At 47.2% G+C, this 27,510-nt stretch overlaps 1 protein-coding gene across 1 annotated transcript in view; it reads right to left on the minus strand.

The window, feature by feature from the left end:
- LOC123935914 (putative uncharacterized membrane protein YMR173W-A) overlaps positions 1-27,510 on the minus strand; it is a 73,903-nt gene that overhangs the window by 6,521 nt on the left and 39,872 nt on the right. Inside the window, exon 2 of the mRNA XM_045996765.1 lies at positions 7,242-7,301. The gene's annotated coding sequence lies outside the window, so the exon portion shown is untranslated. The remainder of the gene's footprint in view (positions 1-7,241; positions 7,302-27,510) is intronic.

Raw genomic sequence — 27,510 nt, forward strand, 5'->3', positions numbered from 1 at the left:
CACAGTCACGGACGCCTGGTTCTTAAAATAGCCCACCTTGTCCTCCCCAAGCAAATGTATTTTTTTTTTTTTTGGTAGCATATGAGGGGATTTCAGAAAATATGTAAATTTGTAAAAAGGTTTTCAATCTTAAATTTTAATGTGGGGAGACTGCTTCCCTCTTTAAGGGACACTTGGCTACAGAGGAAAGTATTGAACCCATGAAAATCAGCCAATTCTAGTTCTGTCCCTCAGAGAGGAAAATGCAAATATATTTGCTCATAGTGAGAAAATCCTATTAAGGGTTATTATTTTTCTTTTCCCTGTCCAAGGGCTTCATAGATGTGAGGGATCAATGCGTTCTCTGCACCCTGGTTTTAGCAAGACACATTTGCAAATCATCATATGTTTTGCCTACGGGTTTTTCCTTTTTTTTTTTGAAGTGCGGATTAAGATTGAAACCCTCTTTCCGTGTTCCAAGTGCTTCAGAAGCAATAATCAGCTGTGACAAAAACTGTTTGATTTAAGGGATGAATATTTCACTGTAGGATTCCTTAACGCAGATCCCTGTACCCAACAGGGCTTTGTAATGCACTGCACAATCATTACCTGCATGCCATGGATTGCACAAACTGTATTTGAAATTATTATAATGGCATTTGGGGGAGAAATGGCTCATTCCCCAAAAGTCTCCCTGTGGAATCCTTAATAATGATTTTTTTTTTGTCCCCTATCAATGCCAAATAATCCAATCCCACTGCGTCATTTCTAATGTCCAAGATGAAATGAAGCCAGACCAGTTTGACTCTTGCGTTCTGTTTGGTCCCCTGTAGACTCTTGGAGAGCTTTCTTTATTTCATCTGGTTTGAGAAATTCGCCAGAATATGTCTAGAATTGGTTCCGTTTTTTGTTTTCAGAGAGATCTCTGATGTCACCCTTTCCTCTGTTGATGTCCTTGGTTGACAGTGTTCGTCTCCTGTCATTTCTATAATTATTGCTTCTGATCTATCTATTGGAGGCAGGAAGGATTGAGTGGGTCCAAGACCTGAGGGAAGTGTGGTGTGCCTGACACAGGGAGGGCGGGTGGCAGGTCGGGAGACACGGGGAGGCTGAGGCATGAGATCATTGGGTCTTGGAGGATGCGATGGGGTGATGCCAGGCGGCATTCAAGGGGGTCCATGCCGATGGAGTCATGGCATCTCTGTCTGCATCAGTGCGTGGACAATGACGAGAAAGGGCGAGTGAGCCCATCAAGTAGACTGTGATGGTGGTCCAGGTTGCTGGTGGTGGCTGCGTCTGGGTTGGTGGCCGCCATGATGGAGACTATGGGGCAGACTAGAGGCATATGCCTTGGAGAGAACTGACACAGCCTGACAATGTACCAAATGTGGGGGGTGAGGAGAAGGACAATGCTCCTTATCACAACGGGAGAGGCTGCATGCATGGAGAGAATCATGTCTCCCACCCTACTCCAGAGTTCCCATGTGCAAGCCCTACTCCCTCAGTGGGATGGTTTTAGCAGGTGGGGCCTTTGGGAAGGCATTAGGGTCAGATGAGGGTGCGGATCCACAATGGGTTTACTCTCCTTATAAGAAGAGAAGAGCTCAGCCTGTCATATGAAGACACACAAGATGGCGGTCATGTACAAGCCAGGAAGGGCAACCTCCCCGAAATCTGACCTTGCTGGCATCTGATCTCACACTTCCAGCCTCCAAAACTGCACGGAAATAACTTCGTGCTGTTAAGCCTCCGGTCTATGGTACGTTGTTGTGGCAGCCTGAGCTAAGACACCAAGCGAGGTGGACATTGGTTGCTTTTGGCTTTCTTGTAAGGAGTTACTCCTCCTCTCTGTAGAAGTTTCCTGCATCCTTAATAACGGTCGTGTAGGACTTACAGGTGGTTACTCAAGCGTTCTGACCACCTTTTGTCCCAATTTATGCTGCCCAAATCTATTAAAATAGTTGCACTGACGTGCTGGTCACTAAAAAGTATTTGGTGCCTGATGCTTCTCCTCTTGTAACCAGACACAGGTGAGGACAAGACATGGGAGGCAGATGTGAATTGGAAGGAGAATGATTTGTTACCAGCAGACCCCAGCTGGAGGGGATGTGGGAGATTTGTTGACGATGTCTCATTGCCATCAGGTTTCACCTTCTGAATCACCTACGTATGACTTGTCACATTTGAATGTCAAAGAGTCAACGTCTAGGACCAACTTGGCTGGTCATCATGCATTAGCCCACCAAAAGGTTGCACGGGTTCTGTGGACAGGAGGTCTTGGGAAATTTTCTCAATATTCCTCTACTGTGAAATATTCTTGCCCCAAGACAGAGACAGAGAATCTCAGGGGGGCTGGACCTGGTACCGTTTTCTCCAATCCCGTGAGATGTATGCTTGGTGAGAGGTGGTTGAAATAACCATCTGAGGGCACTAACCTGTCCTCTTTCCATATTGACTAGATACACTGGTACGTGCAGCACGATTTGGACCGATTTGCACACAAGTGTTTTGGATGTTTCACCTTCTGGCTATTTGGCTGAAATTCCCTCGAGCAGAGATCATGTTTGATCTCCAAATCCTTTGTTCAGATGTGCACTGGTTCCCAGGGCCGCCATGACAAAAATGCCAAACTGGGTGTCTTTGAACAACAGAAACGTATTCTCTCAGTTCTGGGAACTAGAAATCTGAGGGCAAGCTGTTAGTGGGGTTGGTTCTGTGTGAATTTTCTGATGGAGAGTCTGTTTCAGGATTCAGTGGTTTTTCCAGGAATCTTTGGCACTGCTTGGTTTGTGGATAAATTCCTCCAATCTGCTCATTGTCTCTAGTTTTCTGTAGTATTCTTAGAAGGACACTAGTCATATTGGATCCAACCCCACGATTTCATCCTATCATCCCAACTAATCACATCAGCATGAACAGAGGGTTCACCATATTGTCTTCTGTGCTCCAAGTTCCTGCCAAGGTGTTCTCAATCCAAGGAGCTCTTGAGAGTCAGAAGTGATGTCTCTCACAGGGCCATGGACATGGAAAGTTCTGCTCTGGTTGGTTCTGATTAGTTTCTACCCAATAGTTCCTGGGAAATGAGCAGTTTAAGAGTACAGAGCCCAGGTGTGAAATTCCCAGCCATGTCATCCTTCATAGAGACCCCACGAAATGTTCTCTGGTCATCCCCTGTGTCCTCCTCCAGCTCAGCTCTGCCAATCCTCAACCACCATATTAGCTGTTGCTGTTTAACAAATGTTAGCAGCTTGAAATTTAGCAGATTGAAACAGCACAGATACATTGTATCTTAGTGGCAGTGGGTCAGGATTCCAGACATGAGTTACCTGGGTCCACTGCTCAGGGTTTCAAAAAAAAAAAAAAAAGTTCACAAGGAATTGGGTGGGGCTGTGTTCTCATCTGAAGGTTGACTTTCTCTTCTGGTTCACTCTTGCTGTTGGCAGGATTCACCTTCGCTTGAAGGGATCCTCTGATTCATCAGCCCCACCTAGGTTAATCTCCCTCCGATGAAGTCACAGTTACTGGATGAGTAACATCATCAGGGAGGGACATCGATCATGCTCATGGGTCCTTCTCATCCCCTAGGGGAGGGGATTATAGAATGTGTGCACTAGGGCACAGATAACTTGAGACCACCTCGGAATCCTGCTTACCCTAGCTCCTTCCCACCCAGTCCGTGCCTCTGAGGTCCAGTGTGCTTCCCAATGAGCTCACCTGATTTATCTGGCAGGTACCTTGCCAAATTCCTTGGATGTCCAGATCTAGTAACAGGGAAACCCTCCCTGCTCTATAAAAGGGATTTGATGGACCCAAGATTTATGCAAGATTGCAGAAATGAATTGTATTTTCATGAAATTGGGTCGCTCTACTTTTTATAAGGCACACATAAACCTTGTTTGCAAGAGGAAGAGTCCTCAAAATATCCATTAAAACATTGCACAAATACACATGAGGCTTACGAAAGCACACGCCTTCCTCTGCCCAGTCTTTGCCTTCTCAGACATTTCTTGCACTCTCTGTTCATGATCATCTGCCCATCTGGCCCCTTTGCCCAGAACATTCTCTTCCAAATGAGGTCACTTATCCTCAATTCTCCTAAGATAAAAGGGTGATAATCAATTCACTTGTCTGATGGACACATCACAAGCCTCAAGTGAGCCACCACAGCTTTGTACACTGTATGTGTCTGAGTGTCTGGTAGCCATGTAACCTTGTCTCCAGCCCCTTGGCCAAACTCACAGGGGCTGGGACAGAACACGGGGTTGACTCATGGCTGCATTCTCCATGGGGGGATTGGGCTTCTACCTTCCAAGGACTATGTGGTAAGTTAAAAATAGCCTTATTCAGTTGTACTGGGCCTCTCCGATTCCTTGTAAATGAATTAAGACATTTTTAACGTAGAATTGACCATTTTAGTCACGAGGTGATATACTGTCAGGTCATGAAGAACACTCAGTGTTGGGCAACCGTCCCCACCATCACATCCAGAACCTTCCATCCTCCCAAACTGAAGGTCTGTCCCCATGAAACGCTATCTCCCCATCCCCATTCCCCATCCACTCTGTCTCTATGGATGGGACATCTCTAGGAACCTTATATGTCTGAATCACACAGGATTTGTCCTTCTGTGTCTGGCTTATCTCACGGAGCACCAGGTTCTTGAGGTCCATCCAGGTCATAGCAGAGGCAGAACATCCTTCCCTGTCAAGGCTGCGTCATAGTCTACCACGTGCATGGACCTTACTTTGCTCATCCACTCATCTGTTGGTGGACACTCGGGTCACTTCCACATAATGCTGCTATGAACATGGGTGTGCAAATGTCTTTCCAAGACCTCACCTTCAGTTCTTTACGGAACTGGAATTGCTCAGTCATGGGGTGGTTCTGTTTTTAATTCTTTGAGGCACTGGTATACTGTTTTCCACAGCAGCCATGCTATTTGACACTCCCACCAACAATGCACAAAGGTTCTGATCCCTCTACATCTCTGATAACACTTGTTATTTCCTGTTCTCTATTGACTGCTGTGGTAGCAGCCTTCCTCACGGGGATGCCTAATTCTGGCCATCATCCATGCCACCTGGGATCCACACCAATCAAGAATCTACATCAATACCTTCCTTGGTATCTTCACATCTACTTGACTTCCCCCATGGCACTTTGTACAGCTGTTGGCCTAAAATTCCTGTAGAACATCTGCATGTCTCCTGGGATGAGGACAGAATCTGTATTTATGAACATTTGTTTTGGTGTTTGGCTGCAGTTAGGAGATCTGAGTTTTGAGGGTTTGGGGCAGAGACTGGTGCCCATTGATGGCTCCATCCGCTCCCCACACTTCCCAGCATGCCTTGCAGGGAAATGGCACGTGAGCCTCGGTCTTGCCTGGTGCAATGTCGTGTGTGAGAACACACAAGTTTTGTGGCCCACACAGGACTCCCTGGTGTCTTTCTCCCCATGTTAAGGAAAGAGGTTGTTGTTTTAGGTAGTGAAGTCACCATGTGAGTTTGGATCCCTACATCACCATGTGAAACAGGTATGTCCTGGGGACACCTACACTTTGTTATACTAAGATCCGGGGGTTAGGGTTATGTTTTGACCCCTCCGAGGACCGGCAAATGGTGTGTTAACCTAATCCAACCCAGCGATGGGAGAACAAGGCCTGCGAGTTCACACTGAAACTCTCCCAAATTGAACACAGCCAATGTGATCTCTGTCTGCTGATCAAGGGTCGAAAGCCCCGCTGCCTGGTTTTTCAGATGGGAGTAATTATGTTTGTGTTCTTCATAAGGCAGAATACATTAGTGAATTTTGAGACTCAATGGGGTAGATGCTTCCTGGAATTGCCCATTTCTGTGGATGTGCAGGACGTCCATTTTATGCTTGTGTTTTGCTCATTATTTTGCTTTTTTTCCCCTAACTCCCCTAATTCCCCTAATTCTACCGAAAAGGGAATGTACCACTGGCATTGAAATTAGGTTGGGGCTGGCTCACTGCAGAATAGTTACAGACCCAGGATGAGATCAGGAGAAATGAGAAAACCCACCCACTTGTTGCACTGGGTCCTCCCACAACCCAGGGCGGCGTAAGAAATCGGAACGACTAAGATATTCTGAACGAACTTGCATTCAAGAATTCTCCCAGGAACACACAGTTCACGGCATGTCTCAAGCTTTCATACTGAGTGACAAACTCCGCTGGAGAAGTAAGAAACATCTCACAAAGTTAATTTCGTTTACGTGAAAATCAGATCTTTAATACGACGCACCTGCTTTTCGTGGTGGGAACGGGTTCTTTCATGTGCTTTGCTTGTATCTTAAAAATGTGAAAATTGACTTGTTTTTGTATACATTTCCCTACTTGTCATGGGTCCTGTTTGGAGGTCCAAAAGGAGGCCAAAAATGATTGATGTGAGAAGGGGATGACCGCAGGAACATGTCTGGCCTGACATCCGTCTCTCTCGTCAAAAGGAGGAAGCATCGCTACCCTGATTTTTTCATTTGAAAATTAGAAATTGTCCTGTTTCTCAGCAAACTGGAACAGAGGAGCTTGGTTCCAAAGGTCACGACCATAAAACGTCAAAGCTTTTGTTAAAGTCTGAACACAGAGTCATCATTCTGGGCATGCCTCTTGTGCGTTCAACGTCCAGTTACAAATCTTCGAGCTCAATTTTTTTTCTTAGAAGAGTGGCTTTCTCGTTCTCCAACAAGATACCCCCAACCGCACATTCAGAGACTTGGAAAGAAATGCCAGGGGAGTTTGATTAATGTTAGCCACCGAAAAGGAGCCTCCACTCTGTACGGGAGTTGTGCACACACATTCAATCATCTGGACATAAGGTCAATTCCCGTTGTCTGTCCATGGTGCCTGGTTGGGAATGTCGCAAGAAGACGGAGCCTTCGTCCTCCCGTGGAACGGGCGGGATGGAGGTGGGTGTGGATGGCTCTCCGGGTCTGTTCTGGTTGTGTGCCAAGTGAGGCGTGTTTGGAAAGGGACCTTGGAGTCTGCGCCCTCACTTACGGAGGAAACGATGCATGGGATTCCCTGCTGGATGACGTCTGAGCGTGAATCGGCTGGAAGATACACATGCTTGGAGAATCTTCGAGGATATCCGATGAAAACAAAACCACCACCGAGAGCCCACAGACGGTTCTCAGAAACACAGAATCTGATTTGCGAGGCTCGGGGAGCCCCTCGGAGAGGCGAGGAGGTTTGCCTCAAGAGTGAGGAGCCTTATGCGGCCAACAAAAGCTGTGTGCACTTACCCGTCACTGCGCACACATGTGAAGGGTCCTCCAGAGACTCAATGACGTGCCACCAGCCACCTGCAAAATCGAGCAACCGACAGTCTTTTTTAATTCCGCAGGGAGACTAGAAACCACATAAAAACACAACAACCGTAACCCCAAGTGAGTCCCTTTGCCATCGTTTGGACAAATTGCTGGAGTTTTACAGATGAACCACAATGAAGAACTCTTACCACAAAGCAAACACTCACAATCTATTTTTGGGTAGTGGCTGTATTTTCTTTTTTGTTTTTTTTTTTTTTTTTTTATGGTGGTCTACCATGGTGGTCTACGAAATCGTTCCTCCCGTTCTACGCGGCGTGCCTTCCCCCTGGTGATCATGCCCTTTGCTGTGCAACGTTTTCACTCGAGGCCACTGTCCTTGTCTGTTTTCGCTTTTGCTGCCCGTGGTTTTGGCGTCCCACCGGAGAAACCGTTACTGAGACGAGCACCACAAAGCCCTTCCCCTGCGCGTTCTTCGGCGAGTTTGAAGGTTTCAGATCTCACTGTTGAGTCTGTAACACATTTGGAGTTAGTCTTTGTGTGTGGGGGGGGGTGAGACAAGGGCCCAGGTTCATTATTTTGCACGTAAACTTCCAGTTTTCCCCAAAGGGACGTGTTGATGGGACCACGCATTCGCCATTGTGTGTCCGTGGCTCCCTTGTTGAAGACCACAGGACCGCATAGGCGTGGGATCCAAGACCGAGTGATTTCCAGATCCTTCTCGGGCATCCCAAACCCACCCAGGCAAGGGAACGCCAGAGGTTTCCGCTCGGTCCTTGAATGTACATCCATAACGGGGAGTCGCTAAGGTCTGTCCCCACGCCCTCTTCCCCACGTTTCCAGGTCTGGCTCTGGGGAATTCCAGGCTGATGGCTGACTTGGAGTTCACGCTCTGCCCTTCCGAAACGCACCCTGACTCCTTCCCAGAGTCCTGGTTCTATCCCCTTAACACCATCCCCTTCTCTCCACCGACCTGTATGCTCCCCAATGTACGCTTCTGAGACCCGACAAGGGAACTCCCAACTGATCCCCTTTCTTTCGGATGGCCGGAGGGTTCTGTCCAGAGCACGCACCACCCCAACCCGAGAGAGACCCCTGTCCTCGAAAAAAAAACCAAAACCACACTAAACAAAAACATATTTTTTGAGCAATAAAACAATATTTCAAGGCAAGAAAACAAAACAATATTTTTTTAAAGCAATGAAAGAAAACCCAAAAAATGGGTCAATCTCCTGAGTGAGGGACGCCCAGCTGGCTCATTACAGGGAGCACGTGACTCTTGATCTCAGGGTTGTGGGTTCGAGCCCCATGTTGGGTGTAAGGATTAATTAAAAATAATAGCTTTAAAAAAAAAAAGGCGTCCTCCCCAAAAGAAAATCTTTTTTAGTTAGTTCAGCGTCTAAAGTTGGAGCACTGGGTGTGGTACGTCAACAATGACTCCGGGAACACTGAAAAAATTAAATTAGATTAAAAGAAGGAAAGAAATCTGAATAAAATCGAATAAAATTGCGTGCACGATAATTTCCTTCATTCCACGGGGATGGGAAAAGAACCGGCTTTTAAAGTGTGCGTCAAGAGGGACGGTTTCCGTTAAAGTCTTTGGGAAACGCTACCGGGACGTCTCGACAGAGAGACACGGGAGAGACTGAGTGCTCGTATCAGGAGGTCAGACCCCAAAGTCCGGACCCTGAGTGCCCGCAGGCCCCTGCTAATGAAAGACAAAGGACTCGGGAATGCAGAGCTGCAAATTGCCGGACGGCCAGATGGCAGAGGCGCCCGAACCCAGAGCGGGACTGAGCCCTGCGGGATTCGCATCTCCCGGACATCCGTGGGCAGACCCAGAGGCTCCGAACCGAGGGAGTCATTCTGGGTCATCCCCCGAAATCCACAGCTTCGTTTTCCTCTTCAATGTTGACGTTGCCTGAAATACACCCCAGCCTCTCGGGGCGGGCTCCTCCTCCTGCAAAGCCAGGCAAGGATCTGTGTGTCAGGCGACGATTATCCCCTTGGAAATGCCAGCCTCCGGGTCCCTTCCCACAATGTTCCAAAGGTCTTTCTATTTTGGATCGCCATGCTCACTGGCAAAGATAAATCCCGGGGTGCCCACTGCTCCGGCAGCGGCGACCCGAAACGAAGACGGAAACTGGCTACTCTGTGGGGCCCTGCAGAGCCCGGATCTGGGTTCACCATGGTCTGTGGGTTCTGCAGAGGAGCTCATGGCTCTTGACCAAGCACGGAAGCTTTGCGTGACGGGGTGTGTGCCTGTGGCTGTAGGGTGAGAGCTTTGTACGTGGAAAGGGCACAAGGGGCGGGGGTTGTGCCCTTCAACCCCTGGGGCTGCAGGACCGAAGTCAGCCCATGCTCTGATCACACACTGGCCTGACGGTTCTAACGAGCAGAGCCTGGCTCTGGTGGCCGGAAGCCACAAGACCGTCAGCAGAGCCCGGGGTCTGCTCATTATGGAGAAAGACGAAGTAGTGACTTCTGGGGAGTGCCTTGAAGGGTAGGAACGGGAGCTTCTGGAGTTCTGGGCAGGAGGATGGGATGTGTGAAGGACAAACAGGTATTCCCAAGGCTGGAGGTCCCAGAGCAATTCCCCACCATGCCTGGGCACCTGCAGAATCTAACAAAACTCAGAATAAAGAGCAGGAATCGCCCACCCAGGCCACTCTGGGAGTTCCACAGACAGGAAATGACACGTGTGTGACCGTCCCCATGAGACACAGCGAGGCTGGCGCACGGAGAAGACATGGCCGTGCGCCCAATGCAAAACGTGCCCCAAGGGGATTTGGATTTTAAGGAGAGCCGCAGAGGGGAGCTCTGGGATTAGGCAGCTGGGGGGCATGAGGCAGAGAAAGGATCCCTGGTAGTATAGGATGGAATTACATCTGGGCGGCCACATGCTGGCACCCCATGGCACGTGATCGTTCCCATTGGCCACCATCTGAGCTCCCGTGCTGGCCCCCAAAACGCTAGGGCATGGAGAGCCCAAAGGTGGGGAAATCGCGGCCATGATGGTCACTGAAGGCACACGCCCTGCCCTCCCCAGCTCTGGAGTTCCTCATCTCTCATCTTTGCAACCCCACCGTGAGGAGGCAATGAATACCATCCCCTCGCCAAGACCCTGGAAGCTGGAGCATATGCCCGGGTTTCACGGCTGGGTTCTCTCCTTTGTTGCCATCGTGGCTTTCTTATACCTGCCCAAATCCTGCACCCATGTTGAAAGAGCATGTGGCTTTCTCCTCCGTCTCAAGAACTCTTTCCTCATTGCTGAAGGCGCCTGCCCAACTTTGCGTTCCCGGCGTCCATGGGACTCGTGAAGGATGTTAAACGTGTGTCCATTCTGTGTGTTGAATTTTTATGTGCCTTATACGCTGGGGCAAATAGGTGTTTCAGGGAGATATTCGGAGGCTGTGCAAACATCCTGTTTCTTCTGGCTCACCCTGGCGTTCTTGGCGGGTCTACACCGCAGCCTGCCTGGAGATTCTGTTTCTCTGTGTGTGGCGTCTGCTTTTTTGGCGGTGATTTGATTTCTGGGCATTTGTTTTTCTGACAAGATGCTTGACGTCCTTCTTGGCGGTGGGCATTCTTCATGCCGGGATAAAGCCCGTCCCAGGCTTGCTTGGAGAGGGTCCTCCGTGAGCTGTCTGCACTGGTACTGAGATTACGGAACACTGATGCCCACCTTGGCCTGGTTCTCCAAAGCCCTTAGGGCCACCTCCAGAGACCATGCTCTTATGACCGTTATGGGTTTTGCTTTCACACACTTCCTTGGTTTCCAGCCAGCTCAAAGCTTTCGGGCAATGTCTTTACCTCTCAAGACCCAGCCAATGACTGACGCCCGTCATTAGGGCAGAATGCCACCAGCTGGCCCGGAAGGACCGCACACCCATGTGAGACACGGGGGTTAGGCCATGAAGGCTGGATGGATATGCTCCTTGGTATTTACCCAAATGAGCTAAAAACATCTGTCCACACCATACCCCGCACACGAATGTCTAAACCAGCTCTACTGTGTCCAATGCGGGGTGCACACAACACCAACCAACCCATTGTTAGCTAGACTCGCCATGCTGGAGGCTAGATGTTTGGATCGAGCATGGATGCTAGACCTTATCATTGGACATTTGTACCAACATCTCCCCATTCTCCCCCTTGCTCCCCCCAGACCTTGGCCAAAACCATTCTAGCCTCTGGTCCCAGGAGTCTGGTTATTTTCGATTCCAAGTGCAAATGACACTGTGCATTATTTGTCCTCTGTCTGACTTACGTCACTTCACATAACACCCCCCAGGTCCATCCACGTTGTTGCAGATGGCGGGATCTCCTTCCTTCTCAAGACTGAATAACATTCCATTGTTTGTACATACAGATTGGGAGTTTTGATGGACATTGGAGAGCTTAGAAGATCCCACCGACCAAGGCCTGAGCTCTAATCAAATACACACTATTCATATACAAATATATAACATTTACATACCGAGGAGCATAAAATCCCATTCCCCAACAAATCCTTGGTGGAATGCCATGTCATCCCGTACTTCCTGTTCTGTCTGCCCCCCCCCCCCCCGTTTCTAGCTTCCTTTTCAAAATTCAAACCACGCACTTAAAAAAAAAAAATGTGAAATGCACGGATGTATCGTCAGGACACGAATTTCTGGAGGAACAGGTAGAAGGCGTGGACAGAGACATCACAGCGGCTGGCCTCCGGGTGGAGAGAACGCAGCAGTGTGGAAAGCGTGGCTGACCTGAACCACACACAGACCCACGTGACTGTCTCAACCCACCACACACCGGCTCCAGCCAGAATCCAGGGACCCGCAGTGACTTCGATTTGGAATCTGATGGGGTGCCATGTTTCGCCCACTGGCAAGTGACAGATACCGTCTTGTGGAGATGGGAGGCGTCGATGGGGGGTGTTTCCGATCAGGGTGTGCACGTGCCAGGGATGACAGGGGCACCGTCCTCCCGTCCAGCAGCAAAATGCAAATGTGCACGAGCTCGGTCATTACCATGGGAGGAGATGAGGACCGCTGGGAGAGTGGGGAGGGCCGGGGGCACAGCCAAGACAGCACGCGGATCACGACGAAAGCCCGTGGCGTTCTGATTACAGCCCTGCCGTGCCAGCCCCGTCCATCCTCTTCCTGTGTTTGCTGCCATGTTTTCTGGTGCCAGGCATCTCCATTAGGTTCCAAGCACCGCATGGGTGTTTGGGGCAAATAATCCGCAGTCTCTACCCTCAAAGAATTGAACGCGTTGGAGAGCAGCAAAGGACAAAAACAAAACAAAACAAAACAAACAAACAAAAAAATCAGAAATATGTATATCTTCCTATAAAGGAGACCCAGTAAGATCCCACAGCGAAAACAACCAAATATCACAGAGCAAGCACTTTGACCCTTACCCAAGATCCCTTTGTAAAATTCGACTTTGCTGAATGAATGAGCGAACGAATGAGTCCAGACCCATGGAGCAAGGGTTTTGATAGAAGTGGTTTGCCGAGACCTGGTAAGAAAATGATACACGAAATCCGCCACCACCAAGGCAGAATAACATGGCACCACCGTGTGCGTAAAAAGTCAGAAGGGAGAGTAGGTTTACCGTGAGCAGCAAGGAGGGACGGATGGACGCGTTCCATCACGACTAGATTATTCCCCTGAAACGAATTCCCCTCAAACTAATATCACCCTGGATGTTAACTATAGTGGAATGAAAACCAAAAATGTTGATTTAAAAAAAAAAAAAAAAACAGAAAACCACATTCTGAATGGGAGAAATAGAGGCAGAAAGGAAATACAGATCAGAAATCCACGTCCTGAGTGTCGAGAAGAGAAAACGGGCAGACGGTACTGTGAATGTTCACGCTGAAGCCTGGAGGAAAGAAAGCGGGATCTAACTGGATCAGGGTGCTTGATGAAGGTAAAGTAGAATTGTGTGTGGGTGTTTGAACATCCCCCCTGGAAGGATGACCACACCTACCTGTGGTGCGGGGGCTGCTTTGATGCCGGATGTCCTTTTCAGCTATATAAATTGCGTGCACCTGCTCATACACGCATATCGAAAGCTTATTGTACACGACACATTGTTCTAGGGTCTTGAGGCAGGTGCGTGGATAAAGATGATCGTATCAGCTACCTCGTTGGGGAGGTCAACATAGGAACGTGCAATTGGAATGTGTTTTTGGAAAGATGCTGCTGAATGGCTTTTAGCTGCAGGCTTGGAGGACACCAGACCAAGGAAGCACCTTGGAAGGTACTGGAATGGTCCCAGGCATTGGCGAGACAGATGGAAAAGGTCCTCACTGAGACAGCAGCACCACGATGACATGCTGAAAGAGGAATGTTGACTCGAGATGCATTTAGGATGAAGAATCTATACTTCATGAGAAGAAATTAGTGATGCACCTTACAGAGACCTCCACATCCCTACATGAGGCACTTAGGGGGTCAGTAGTTCCATGGGCCACCATCAAGAACACAAGAGCGGAACTACATTTGGAAGGGGAGGCAGATGGTCATCTTCAAGGCGAACTACAGAAACGAGCATGCACAATGTCTCTTCTGGGCCCAGGAGAAGACCCAGATTTGCACGCAGTGAGTTCCAGGGTTAACAGGGGCACCCAGGGTTTGGGAGGGAAGGCAAACAATGACGTAAGCATGTGGGTAATGAAAAGATAGCAGGACCAGACTCAGGAGCCCGGGACCAGAGTGCCAGGCATGAATCCGGCATGAAGTGATCAAGACAAAGCTGGCCAGTGCCCCAAGCATGAAAATGTAGAGTCACCCTATGACCGGCCATTCCACTTGCAAATAAATACCCTCCCCGCAAAACTGGGAACAGGTGTCGGGAATACAACTCACACACCCGTGTTCATAGCATTCGCAACAGCCAAAAGGTGGACATAACCCAAATGTCCACGGATGGATGAACAGATAAACAGAACATGGTCTTTCTGTGCCATGGAATATTACTCAGGCATGAAAAGGAATGTCACGCTAGCTCATGCTACAACGTGGGTGGACCTGGAAAGCATTTAGTAAAGGAAGCCAGACACCGAAGACCACACTTCCTATGGTTGCATTTATATGCAATATGTACAATAAGGAAAGCCACAGACAGGAAAAGATACTGGTATCAAGGGGTAGGAGGGATGTGGATGGGGAGAGATGCTTGATGGGTGCAGCCTTTCCATTTGGGGTCATGCTCTGGTACCACAAGGGTCCTTGAGTAATATGGCGCACGTGCTCAATGCCACTGAACTGAACACTTTGATTTTTTTTAATGTCATGCAAATTTCACACCAAAACAGAAAAAAAGAAGAAACCCAATGACCAGAGTGGGTGGAGGGGAATCAGCCACCATGGAAAGTGAAAGACTGAGCTTTAGAGTAAGAATCACCCACATGGCCCCCGGGTAGCACTGTTGGTTGAGCATCTGACTCTGGGTTTTGGCTCAGGTCATGATCGCAAGATGGTGAGAGGCACGTGTGGGACAGGAGGAGCTGAGACAGTAATGGAGTGGAAGGGATGGGATAAAAGGGTGACATGCTCACTTCAGAAACGGTGGAACTAGACCATGTGTACAGTTAAGAAAGAGTCCATTAGGGTGATGTACCGTCCAGCTCTGTAGCATTGGCCCCAGGGATGGACAGCTAGAGCCCGTCTGGGAAGATCAATGAGTAAGCCCCATTGCCATGATTGACTCCCAAGGAGCTTTTGAGGTTTGGTTCCATTGCTCGTACAAGTGACTTGGCTCCAGGGAACTATGATCTGAATATTGCAGGAACACACTTGAAGACATGGCCAGTTCCATGTCAGAGAAGGCTTCGTGGAGTGGTGGCCTCTGTGTCAGGACATTTAGTGACTTCCCCTTGACCGCCTGCCATCACAAGGTGCCTCACATGGGACGATGTAAGACAAGAGACGTGTCCTGTCCCGGTTCCAGAGGCTGGAGGTGGGCAGTCCAGATGCGGGCATGGGTGGTTCCTCCTAGAAGCTCGGGGAGCATGTTCTGTGTGTGTCTTCGGCATCTAGTGTTTGTCAGCCATTGCTGGTTGGGGACACAACACTCCATCTGTGATTCTAGGTCCCCATCACGTCCCCTTGCACCCGTGAGTTCACTTGGACTTCTTCTCTCTGTTGGTGTCTATCTTGGTCTCTTCTCTTCATCTTATAAGGACACCAGTCCTGTTGGACTTGAGCCTACCCTTGTGATCTCCTCTTGATGCCATCATATGCAGAAACCCTATTTCTAAATAGGGTCCAATTCACAGGGCCTGGGGAGCCTTATGTTGGAAAGAGACAGGGACTCAACTCAACCCACAACAGGGTGGGAGGCAGATGAAGAATCTGGACAGTAGACGAGTGGAGGAAAGGCATTTCTCCACCAGGGAACAGCACGAACAAAGTCTGTTCATTGTGCCATGGGAAGACATGCAGAGCAACATTGGATACTTGAGGGAGAGGGACAGCAGAAAGCGAGTGCCAGACGGGTAATGTGGGAGCCATGAGAAGTCTGCTGACCTCAGCCTGGCTTCTTGTTTCCTAGTGAATGAAGAGTCCCTCCTATGGTGTAAAAGCCTGGTTCTCTCTCTACCCCATTGCTTACATGGATTTGTTGTGGTTTTCAGCTGGCTTGCTTAATGGCCCCTGACCATCTGGTAGTAATCAACACGCAAGGAGTCATTATTAGAACCGGCAGGACTATCAAGGACAGAGTTGTCTTTTGAGCTCCACATTATTTGTAGGTATGGGGCCCGTAAGTGTCCTACCTCACAGTCCAGAGAAGAAAAATCTGGGGAATGGCTAAGTGAGCCATGGGGAGGGGGGTCAAGGAGGCAAACAAAATAATGGAGGCATAACCAGCCCCAGGCAGTGTGCTGGGCTCACCTCTGTGTTGCCAGACCTTCCTGGGTGACAATGTGGATCTTTTCCTTCTGTCCCCTTCCTGGTACCTGGTGTGCTGGGTTCTCAGTAGCAGGGGACTCATGGGAGGAATACTATTAGCATGGACGTTTTCCAAGAATGAAAGGGAAGGTCAGGTTTCAAGAATGTTGGTAGTAAAACACAACACGAATAGATAACACCTCAAAGACCAGTCATAAGAACTACAGACGCACCAGCTGACTAAAAGGGGAAAGAATACTGATCATCAGGGAAATAGAAAACCACAATGAATACCGCCTCTGAGCTGTCAGAACGGCTAAAATTAACTACACATGAAACAACGCATGTTGGAGACGATGTGGAGAAGGAGAACTCACTTACACTGTTGGTGGGAATGCAAGCTGGTGCAACCACTTTGGAAAACGGTGTGGAGATTCCTTAAGAAATTAAAAATAGAGCTTCCCAATGACCCTGCAATTACACTACTGGTTATTTACCCCCAAAGATACAGACATAGTGAAAAGAAGGGCCATCTGTACCCCAATGTTCATAGCAGCAATGTCCACAATAGCCAAACTGTGGAAAGAACCAAGATGTCCATCAACAGATGAATGGATGTAGAAGATGTGGCATATATATACACAATGGAATACTATGCAGCCATAAAAAGGAATAAAATCTTGCCTTTTGCGACAATGTGGATGGAACTAGAGGGTGTTATGCTTAGTGATATAAGTCAATCAGAGAGAGGCAAATACCATACGATCTTGCTCATATGTGGAATTTAAGAAACAAAAAAATGAGCAAGGAGAAAAAAGAGACATAGCAAGAAACAGACTCTTGACTCTAGAGAACACACTGTTGGTTACCAGAGGGGTGGTGGGTGAGGGGAATGGGTCAAGTGGGTGGTGGGGATGAAGGACCGCACTTAGCATGATGAGCACTGAGTAGTAGATAGATTTCTTGAACCACTATATTGTATATCTGAAACTAATATTATACCGTTGTTAGCTATCTGGAATTTAAATAAAAATTCAGAAATGTTACCTACGGCTACCAGGTAGACCAGAAGTCATCGTCCTAACTTGTCGGATGGCTGGATTTCCATGATTGTACAAGGCAACAGTGGGCTCTGGAGACTCTACCCACTGACAAATTGACCCAGGAGAGAGAGTCATGTTGGAATTGATCTTTTCACAAGCCAGAACACACCCCTCTAAGATTGGGGCTCATCATGAATGCAAATGGGAATTTATTTACATTCTACTCAGAATTCTTTGTTTAAAAAAAAAGAAAAGTCTTTTTCTAAAGGGACTGACGATGCATTTCACAGATATCAACGCTCACTTGCAGAGAAGGGAACAGCTATGTAGGGACATGGGACCCGGAGGTCAGCACAGTGTTCCTCATCTGAAAGCCAGAGGGCTCTGGAAATGGCTCCCCCATTCTTACGTTTCAGGTTTTCATGAATTTTCCATGTTTTCGCGAGTTGGTGTCATGGCCCAAAGCCCACAGTGAGTCCTCCTGGCCACCAGATGGGGCTCTGCAGACAGGATTTTCTCCGTCTCAAGGTAATTTGGTCTTATTTCCCCGGTTATTCCTCAATCTTTTCTTAATACCCCTAATTCATCTTTGTCTTTCAGTTTTGAACGACCGATTCTGCTGCTCCTTCAAAGGGGTGCACCGTGGGGGTCTCGTTTTTCTTCTCTTCTGCTCTTTCCCCCTCCCCAAAGCCCCTCCACTCCCCCAAAACATTGGCTTTCACAGGGTGGAATGGGTGCTCTAAGACAATATTTCCGGCACGGATTTCTTGGGTCTAACTGTTCTGGGATTGTTTCTGTTAGGTGTTCTAACGTTCTCAAAGTTTCATCCTTCCCCGCCTCGGGGATGATACCTGCATGTGTGTCCTGAGGCAACTGCCATCACGCATCCCAAACTTGGTGTTTCAACCACAGAAGTGTGTCCCCTCCCACAACTCTGGAGGCCAGAAGTCTGAGATCCAGGCGGGGCAGGGCTGCTGAGATCCAGGCGGGGCAGGGCTGTGCTCCCTCTTGAGGTTCTAGGGGAGGGTCCTTCCTGCGTCTTCCACCTTCTGGGGTTCCAGGTGTCCCTGGGCTGGTGGCTGCATCCATCCCATCTCGGCTTCCATCTCCACACACTTTCTCCTCTATGTCTCCTCTTCTGTCTCTTTCAAGGACCCCTGTCATTCGGTTTAGGGCCACCCTCCTCCAGGATGACCTCACCTCAGATCTTTCACTGATCCCATGTGCAAAGACCATATTCCTAAGTAAGACCCCATTCTCAGGTTCCTGAAGGTCCGGATGTGTGGATCTGTCTTTCTAGAGGGCCACCGTTCACCCCACCACAGCACTAAACATGTGTTGCCCCTTTTGGGACGTGGGCACTGGGCACTCAGAATGGGATCCAGCCATATTGCCAGAGGTAGTCTTCTGATTTGGGGGCCTTCATCTTTTCCTCTATCCCCTGAGTCCTGTCCTCACCCATTCTACCTCTCACCTGTGCTGGTCCCCACTGCTTGAAGCCAGAACCTTGCCTCAGTTTCCTACCTGCTCTGTAGGACTCCCAGGACTGTCCCCTCTGAGGTTCTTTTCCTACCTGACCGACTGGGTTTCCTACTGCTTTCTAACACTTCTATTTTTGTCATCTAAGTGGCTTTTTTTTTTTTTTTTTATTCGTGTGCCTTGATACATTTCAAAAAATACGACCACTTCTTGCTTTCGGCAAAGTTCCAAATGTCAGTCAATAGACGGCGATACAAACACAATAAAGGGACAAAAGAAGTGTTTCACTTCAGGGTCTCGGAAGCCTGCGGTGACATTTATATTCGGCGGTGGGGATAGTGCAGGTCAGCAGAGGCACGGACAGGTGATCCTACAGTCCCTGTGTGAGCTCGTCTAGACTGAAGCATTGTCTGAGCAGATAAAGGTCACCGGCCCCTGCCAAAGATGTGCTCGGCCACGGGGCTGAGTTCATTGAGAACAAAACAAAAGAAAAGAGCAAAAACCAAACAATCCACAGCCTGGTATCCTGTATATTCAGATAAACCTGGTTCCTATCAGGTCACTGAGGACAGAACAAAAGAGCAGAAAAAGAAACAAACACCTGGGGTTCTATATATTCAGAAACCCAGGTTCCTATTAGGTCTCATCCTAAAATTTTCTTAGGGGTCAAATCAGAAAACTATAGAAAAACCCGATACTTAAAAAAAAAAAAAAATCCTTCATTGAGTTACACTATCGGGAAGAAAACACCACCGTCTGTCCATGAACTTCATTATCAGTCAATTGTTTAACAAATATGTATTTATCCCCTGGCACTTGACGGCTATTACGAGCGACTCACAAAGATAGAAGTTCTGTCCCCGGTTAAAGAAGTTCACAGCCGGAGCACCTGGGTGGCTCAGTGGGTTAAGACTCTGCCTTCGGCTCAGGTCATGATCCCAGGGTCCTGGGATCGAGCCCCACATCGGACTCTCTGCTCGGCAGGGAGCCTGCTTCCCTCTCTCTCTCTCTGCCTGCCTCTCTGCGTACTTGTGATCTCTGCCTGTCAAATAAATAAATAAAATCTTAAAAAAAAATAAAAGAAGAAGTTCACAGCCAGGACAAGATCCTCTAGTTTCTTCTTCCATTCCAAATCCGTGCAACTGAAATCGTTTCCAGTGTCTGGTTCTTCAGCTGTTCACATCCCAAGGATCTTTGTCAACCTGTGAATTCATTACGGTCTCCTTTCTCAGCCTTACATAAATATGAAATAGATACCCTCACGTTGGCTGGACTCTTTGGCAGGGGGATGCAGTCATAGTTACCAATAGAGAATGACACTTTTTTCCTGGCGACAGCACGCGTCATGCTTTGGGACATAGTAAAGGCACGAGGCAGCATCATGAGAAAAATCCTACCTTGCGAACTTCTTTGTATACTATGGGCAAGACTCAGGACTGGGGATATCCGGATGCTTGAAGGGATGACAGCAGAACCTCAAAACGGGGGCTCCGCGGTCGTTTCCCCTGGGAAGGACATGTCTTCGTTCCACCGTGCTGTTGAATTGTCACTGTGGATCATCGTCTTTCCAGAATTTCCGGGTGTGGGGCGTACAGCCGGGCAGAAGTCAAGGCGCGTCAGCAAACGTGCGCATTTCCCAGAGGGACTTTCCCGTGGGCAGATAGGGGCGAGGTGCCCTTCTCCTTCTTGTGTCTGTTCATATTATCACGTTCCTGATTTTGATGCCCGTAGCTGACGATGCACGGCGGCACGGCGGACGTGTCAGCCTCGGCCTCGTCATTGCAGCTCAGCATCTCTGCTGTGGAGACCCCACAGATGTTCTCCTGATGTCGTTCCTGCCCAGAAAATACCTGTGCATCTATGCTCCTGTAAAGGGAACTGAGAAGCAAAGGGTTGAGGTGGGCATCGCCCGAGGACTCGTCCCTTTTAAGAAGTTGTACCTGTCCCTCCCCGCCCGCTATCTTCATGCTATGTTCCTTTCCATCCACAACAAGCCAAGTGGAAAATGCCTGCCCCTCCGTTCAGTTCACCGGAGACGTGTCAAGACCTGGAACGGACATTTCCAGCTCGACTCAAGGTTGTGAGGGAGAAAGGAACGGATGAATCACTCCTTTCGAGGACAACAAGCAAGCGATCAGCTGGGGATCTTACCCTTTGAGACAAAGGAAACGGGCGTTGGGCAAAACCCACAACATGGGCAAATCTAACCCTTGTCCGAAACATGGCCAAGAGGACAGCCACCCCTGAAACAAAGCAAAAGACCATCTCAAGAAGATGAACCCAGGAAACCATGGTTTAAGGGGATTGCCGCAGATACGAGGAGACGGTTAGGGATTCTTGGACGTGTGACTTTTGGACCAAGCTGGGAAACCGCAGATCCCCTTGGGGGGGCACTCTGTTCCCATCCACTCCTTGCAAGTCTGTCACCAAGGTGCACAAAAGAGCTCAGACGCAGATACCCTCTCTTAAGTCTCTCAAGGTGCGTGAACGATGAGATGAAATCTGCAGGCTTTCTAACCGTGGGGAGGGGACGCTGACAGATTAAATTAAGGGTTTTCGCAGCCCCGGGGTTGTGCCTTATTTTTGCTTCTCGGAAACAAGAAAGAGGCGTGCATACATTAACCCGAAGAGATCTCACAGCCGGTAATTAGCCACGCTTGCCGTGAAAAGTATGGGGTTGGGAGCGTGAGTCACAGAATACACAATTTTCTCTTGCTCTGGCACAGAAAATACACCGCGTTCAGACGGGTCTTGGGCCAATCATAGCGAGAACCAAATCTATCAAAAAATATTTTTTTTGATGAGAAAAACGCAAAAAAAAAAAAAAATCCAAAAAAACAAAGTCAGGACCCAAACAGCCGGCGCTGTGTGTTGATTAGAAACCCGGATGCCTGTATGTCTTCACGGTCACTTGAGTTTGGGGGCTCTGGGTACCCAGCCGTGAGACCCCTCACTTCCTGTGAAACCCCTCTCTTCCTCTCTCTCTATTCGTACAAATGATCCACACTGTGCATTTGAAATTCCTTAAATGAACCTCACTTTTCCAGGTATAGTATTCTTGTAATGTAGTGACTGACGCTATTTGCTTCATCAATATTCATATATATATATATTATTTTTTAGGAAAATAAAACTTTAAGAAGGCTCCATGCGGAGGCTTGGACTCACCACCCTGACATCAAGACCCGAGCTGAGATCAACAGTCAGACGCTCACCCGAAGGGTCACCCAGGTGCCCCTCAATGTTCATATTCTTGGCACGGATATTCCTGTAAGTTTGAAAAATCCTTTTCCTCTGCTTTTTAAGTAGCATTTTAAATGATTCTTTTGAAGCTCTCACAAATCATTTGGAGGAATTTCTCCTTGCCCCAAGCTCTGCATCATACCCGTACCTTGAGGGATCCTTGAAGGTTTCAAGAGAACTCGGTTAAGAATTCTATGAGCTGGAGCGTTTTTAGGCAGACGTAGATCTTTCCAGATTTCATCACGGAAACTGATTTACTGACATTGGCTTTCCTTGGATAAATTTCGGTAGTGCATGCTTTTCCTGGAATTGTCCCTTTAATTCTGCTTTCCGGAGACATTTGCACAGACCATTGCAAGTCACACTGATTTTTGTGATTAGGGCACCATTTCCAAGTCTGCTTTGGGTAGGTGCCCTTTGTCTTTCTTTTCAAATTGCTTTCCAGGGTTTCTGTGAATTTTTTTTGTTTCCAGAAAACTAAGTCTCTGTTATAATGCAGACGCTTTTTTTTTTTTTTAAGATTTTATTTATTTATTTGGGACAGAGAAACAGAGCCAGCACAGAGGGGGAGGAAGAAGCAGGCTCCCCGCAGAGCAGAGAGGTTGATGCAAAACTCAATCCCAGGACTCTGGGATCATGACCCGAGCCCAAGGCAGATGCGTCACTGACTGAGACACCCAGGGGACCCTAATAAACACACTTCTTAAAAAATATTTATTGGGTGTCTCTTTTAGATCACACAGTGTTCTAGAAGATGGACACAAAGTAATGGATACCACACCATCCACCTAGTGCATACTGATAGGGATACAGCTCTGAACGGTATCAGCAGGCATGTACCAAAAATAATGATGTGTCTGTGCGTGTGTAGGAAATGCATAATTTCTCAATGCGCTATCAAATCCTGGTAAACGGGATGAAGAAAACTAATAAAAAGTCTATGACAGGGGAACATTTGAACACAGACGAGAGAGGGCAAAAGGAGCCCGTGATGCTCATCTCGGGGTGTCGGTAAGTTCTAGCAGGGGTAGGGGGCAGCCCGTGCAAAGGCCCTGAGGTGGACTGCAATTCCTGCGGAGCGAGGAGGTCCAGGTGTCTGAAATGGAGGGGACAAAATTAATGGTGGTGGGCTTGGAGGTCAGGCAGGTAGCTTGTGTCCATGTCACTAAGGCTCCTGTAGGTTTTGGGAACAAGTTTGGATTTTATATGCTCAGTAAAAACTCTATCATTTCTGGGGTGTCTGGGTGGCTCAGTGGGTTAAGCCTCTGCCTTTGGCTCAGGTCATGATCTCAGAGTCCTGGGATCGAGCCCCGCATCGGGTTCTCTGCTCAGTGGGGAGTTGGCTTCCCCCTCTCTCTGCCTGCCTCTCTGCCTACATGATCTCTCTTTGTCAAATAAATAAATAAAATCTTTTAAAAAAACTATCATTTCTGCTCTCATCTATGTACTCATGTAGTAAACTTCTTTAGTAATTAAAAAAAATCATTTTCTTGCTTTCTTGAGACCTAGGTTTCTCTTTAAAAGTTCCTCAATCTTCATTCATTACATAAAAACTAAATTCATTCCAAAACAGTCAATCCTCCTCAGTCCCCAAAGAAAGTAACTTTTGCCATATCTCCAACATTTCTGAAAAGGGATTTTCTGAAATCTGAAAAGATTTCCGTCTTTTTCCCCCTCACCCAAAGCCCTTTAAATGAGAGTTTTAAAATGTTAGTCCCATAGTACCTTTGTTTGTTCATACCTTGTGATTAAATTCTAACTTCATGCCATTATGGTCAAAAATACGGTTAATCTCATTTACAGTGTATGGATTAAGGATGCTTTGCTTCTGAACTAATATACTTTTTTTTTAAACAATGTGTATTTTATGCATATGGATTTGATTATACAAACCAGCCATTAGATTGTCCTTCTGCTATATAATTTTAAATCCTTCGCATCCTTATTCTCTCCTTTGTCTTCTGAGATCTGTCATGCCTAAGTGTCTTAATAGGAGTTTCGTTTCTGGTCACAGGGAAGATGCGGTTATCTGACCCAACACGCCCACTGAAACAAATTGAATGTGTTGGAGGAGACTATCTTATTACAGGCTTCGCAGCCCTGATGGGATGGCGTGGAGTCATCTGGCCGTGGTCTCGAGGGACACGGTGATGCAGCGGACTAATGGGATCCTTGGACATACTTTTTCCCAGAGGGTATTTGGTGACCTGGTCAAAATTAAACCTCATTTTTAATGTCTCCTCCTATTTCTCCAGAAAGAGAAGTCAATGGCTTTATGTCCTTTTCAGGATGGGGAGTCTACTGGGGGGTTTTCCTGCACTGAGGTACACTTCTAAAGTCCTACACCAGTGATTCTCAAAATGTGGCACAGGGAAGCCTGGCGGGGAGTGTGGTTCCTTGAGTCAAACTGTTTCATAATAATATCGAGATGACATTTATCTTTTTCGTTCTCTTCCAAGTGTCCAGTGGACTTTTTTGGGAGAAATGTAATGGGGATAGCACAGCACATTGAAAGCAGAAGCAGCTATGAGTGTGAAAAGGGATTTGCAGGGACAAATCCTGGGTGGCTCAGTGGGTTAAAGCCTCTGCCTTCGGCTCAGGTCATGGTCTCAGGGTCCTGGGATTGAGCCCCGCATCGGGCTCTCTGCTCGGCAGGGAGCCTGCTTCCTCCTCTCTCTCTGCCTGCCTCTCTGCCTACTTGTGATCTCTGTCTGTCCAATACATAAATAAAATCTTAAAAAAAAAGGATTTGCACAATGTAAAACAATACCATTTTTATCACTAATATTATCGCATTACTGAGACTGTAATACACAGAACATCTATATCCTACTATGTAAGAATACACCATATTCATCATATAATAAGACCATATAATATTTTTCATATGGTGAGAATATAATATACTTATCATAAAGAATGTACGACTTGTGTTAACAAGCAATGGCTTTATTATCATGAATTTTATTATTTATTAAGATTTTTACATTTATTTACGAGAGAGAGAGTAGAGGGAGGAGCTGAAGAAGAGGGAGCCCAGCATGGAGCCCAATATGGGGCTCGATCTCAGGACCCTTAGATCACAACCTGAGCCAAAACCAAGAGTCGGACGCTCAACCGACTATGCCACCCAGGAGCCCCGTCATTACCTTTAAATATATCAATCAATACATGTGTAAAAATCTTCCAAATTTTTTTTTTGAGATTTTATTTTTAAGTAATCTATACACCCAATGTGGGGCTTGAACTCACAACCCCGAGGTCAAGAGTCACATGCTCTATCAAGCAGGCACCCCCAAAATCTTCTCACTTTTAACTGCAATTGAACTGAGAACGTAAAGAGGTTCTAACCCTAAGAGGTTGGAGAGACACTGACTGTACTCTCAGCGTAAGAGTGGGCAAGATGCAAAGTTGGGCTCCACTCTAAGAGCCTACAGAAGAGGAAAACTGGCACTGAGCTAATAAGGCAAGACGAAGTTCTTGAGAATTTCTAAACATCCATGTTCCCTGTCACAGAGTAGTAGGAGAAATTCACACTCCTTAGCTGGTACTTCTCCCAAATCCCAAACTCTAAATTTAGTTTAAAATGTTCTTGAATTGGGGCACCTGGGTGGTTCAGTGGGTTAAGCCTCTGCCTTCAGCTCAGGTCATGATCTCAGGGTCCTGGGATGGAGCCGTACATCGGGCTCTCTGCTCAGCGGGGAGTCTGCTTCCTCCTCTCTCTCTGCCTGCCTCTCTGCCTACTTGTGATCTCTGTCTGTCAAATAAATAAAAAATAAAAATCTTTAAAATGTTCCTGAATTGATAGTGTTCTCAGACACAGTGATGAAATTTGAAATATCGGATATATAACAACTTCTATGGCAAAGGGACCTAACTATTCAGAATGAATAGCATCATTTTATCATGCATTTTAGGCTGAATTTCAACCCCATGGAGACACCCAGAAGAACCAAACACATACTTTCTCTGGAGGAATGTGTCTTACTTCTGGGCACAAGGAACACGAGTCGCTCAAATGTGAACCTTACTAAACCCATAAAGACTTAAGTCACTGTGAGCCAATTCTAATGGTCATGAGACACGGAAGAAACAGAGCAACAAAGATTTTGGAGGTCTGAATTATCGGCTACAGATGGGAGTGTGACCAACCTGAAGAAAGCGAAGCTAGCTTAATTCAAAAAAGACCAAATCGACCTCCTAAAATGAAAAAATAACAAACAGTGACATTTGAAACTCACTGGATGGGGTTTAAAACTCGATCAGACATAACTGAAGAGAGAATTAGTGAACTGGAGGGTTCGATGATCCAGAAGCCGGCACAGAGGGACATTGAAAGTAAACACAGGAAAGAGACGTGAAGAATTGCCAAAGGTACAAGAAGAGTTAACGAACGTTAGAAAGACAGGAGAGAGAGGAAGCCAACAGGAATATTTGAGGATATGATGGCTGAGAATCCATCAGAATCGAAAAGGCAGCAACCCATATGTACAGGAAATAACATCAGTCTCCGGAAGACCAAAAATAAATGTACACATACACATCAGATGAAATTTCAGAATACCAAAGACAAAAAATAGCCTATCTTAAAAGCAGCCAGAGAATTAAAAAAAAAAATTAACAAATTTCAAAGGCTGGATGATAAGGCTTACAACTGACATCTCTATCAAGCGGTGAAAGCCAGAAATATAAGAAGACAGAAAAATAAAAATAATTGAAGGGTTGTTTGAAAGGAAGTAGATCCCAGAGAAAATACTTTCCAAAAATAGGTGCTTAAATCAATACAGCTGCAAAAAAACAATACCCAGAGACCATTGTTTGTGAGTGGACCATCACAGCAGGAAAGTGTAAAGACTGTGCATTAAGAAAATTGAAACTAACCTGATCTGGAACCTGTGAGAGTACAAGAGGTGAAGAAATCAGAAAATGGGAAACAGAGGCAGATCTACACCAACACTGAATGTTTAACACAGTCTTACTCATGCCCTGTAGATATGGAACAGGTGGTCATAAAGTAAGCAGCCACATCTGAAATTAGTGCTTACCAAAGAAAATTTTCCAAGGGAAAGATGAGAAGTAATTTTTAGGGTGTACAAACTTTATACAAGTGGTGTCATATTGGATATTTTCCATTTGTTCTGGGTGGATTACATTGCTATATCCTACCCTTTGGGTCATATAAATGGTGATTTTCTAGGACCCCATAGCTCCTTCTTGGTGCAGGCTCTGCTGCAATGCTTGGGAATGAAATGTGGAGGGTGTCTCAGTGGATATTGTCTAAACCGAACCAGAAATGCCAGCAGGAGTCTGGCAGGAAATGGGCATCCCTCAGAGCTCTGCCGAGCAGCCTTTCTGCCTCACCTGGCACATGCGTGTGTGTGCACACACACTGCAGAATTCTCCACTTACTGTTGGCCTAGCAATTGTCTTGTGAAACCCAGCATATACCATTTCCTTTCAGATCGGCAGCAGACTGCCAATCAATGCTGAAAGCCACCTGGTGGAAGGGTGACAGGGGGAGACAGACTTGTGGCTGGATGTGATAAAAGCAGAAATATTGGTTGCAAAGAAGGAGACTTTGGAAGTGAATGATGG

The sequence above is a fragment of the Meles meles genome, chromosome Y (assembly GCF_922984935.1).
Source record: "Meles meles chromosome Y, mMelMel3.1 paternal haplotype, whole genome shotgun sequence".
Classification (NCBI taxonomy): domain Eukaryota; kingdom Metazoa; phylum Chordata; class Mammalia; order Carnivora; family Mustelidae; genus Meles; species Meles meles.